Raw genomic sequence first — 1,501 nt, 5'->3', positions numbered from 1 at the left:
AGAGAAAGAGTTCACCGAGAAATTCTTGGGGCAATCTTTAACCCAAGAGAGCATGGCTAAAAATAGTGAGCATGTAGTTGACTTGGCTGCACAGGAAGCAGCCCAACAGGAAGCAGCCGCACGGGCAGTTGCTGAGGAATCTCTCAGAGCTAATGAAACGGTTGACGGGAACGGAGGATGAAGATTCAACCAGAACCAATCTCTGGTTAAAAATGAATTTGAAAATATTATGCCCAGTCCTGGACGATCACTAGAAGACTACGCCAGGCCAGTCTACAACCAAGGAGTATCTAATGTGCGGCCTCGTCCAATAGCAACCAATAATTTTGAGATCAAGAAAGGGCTACTTCAGACCATTTAGAATAATTGTGTCTTCTGAGGAAAACTCAATGAAGATCCAAATAATCATCTAATGGATTTTGATGAGATTATGAATACCTTCTAGCACAACGGGGTATCCAAAGATGCTATAAGGACATTCCTTTTTTTCACTAAGGGAAGATGCTAAGCACTGGTTGCGGAGTTTGTTTACTGGGTCAATTCAAACTTGGGAAGACATGACAAAGAAGTTCCTTGGAAAATATTTTTCAGTGGATAAAATAGGAAAAATTCGAAGAGAGATCCACAACTTTGAGCAAAAACATACAAAAATGGTGTTTGAAGCATGGGAAAGATTCAAGGAAATTGTGAGAAGATGTCAGCATCATGGAGTAGACTTGTGGATACAATTCCAAGATTTCTGGGATGGGTTGACACCCTCTAGTAGGAGAACGCTAAACAACACAGAAGGAGGTCCTCTTATGAAGAAAACTCCCAAGGAGATTGTTGCAATTCTAAATGAATTTCTATAGATGTAAATCAATGACCTACAGATGATAACGAGAGAAGAAATAAGGTTTGTGTACATCAAATGGATTCTAACACAATAGTGCAAGCCCAACTAGACACCATGGCTACAGAGATAAGAAGTTAACTTTAGCCAAGGTCTAGAGCCAGCTATCGCCAGTTTGTGATTTATGTTGAATGGGTCATCCAACGTATGAGTGTGAGGCCTCGACTACAAATGTAGTGGTAAATACTATGGGGAGCTTTGACAGAGGCAACTACTAAAGTGGCAATAATATTAATTCCATGGGGCAGAGACACCTAGGGTTTTCTTGGAGTTCACCAAGCGGCAGCGCAAATGCATGGCAACAGAATAACTCCAGACCCCAAGGTTAGGGACCTCCAGGTTTTCAAAATCAGTAGAGGCGGCAATATCAGCCTCCACAGTCTAGTCAATATAACATGGAAGATCTGATGAATGCCTTTATCATTAAGATAGATGAGAGGTTTGAAACTTATGGCACAACTATCCAAGAATAGGGTATGGTCATTCGAAACTTGGAAAGACATGTGGGCCGACTTACTAATCTATTATCTGAAAGGGTTCCAAGAACTCTCTTTGGTGACACTGAAAAAAAATTAAAACAGACAATAACTGCAGTGTCTTTGAGGAATG

At 40.9% G+C, this 1,501-nt stretch overlaps 1 non-coding gene across 1 annotated transcript; it reads right to left on the bottom strand.

Moving 5' to 3' along the window:
- Positions 1-605: 605 nt before the first annotated feature.
- LOC138886572 (small nucleolar RNA R71) lies at positions 606-712 on the bottom strand. Its single transcript, XR_011405622.1, has one exon. It is a non-coding gene; the product is annotated as a small nucleolar RNA R71 (small nucleolar RNA).
- Between the last annotated feature and the right edge of the window lie 789 nt (positions 713-1,501).

The sequence above is a fragment of the Nicotiana sylvestris genome, chromosome 2 (assembly GCF_000393655.2).
Source record: "Nicotiana sylvestris chromosome 2, ASM39365v2, whole genome shotgun sequence".
In the NCBI taxonomy this organism is placed as follows: domain Eukaryota; kingdom Viridiplantae; phylum Streptophyta; class Magnoliopsida; order Solanales; family Solanaceae; genus Nicotiana; species Nicotiana sylvestris.
This window is presented reverse-complemented; position numbering and strand designations above follow the sequence as displayed.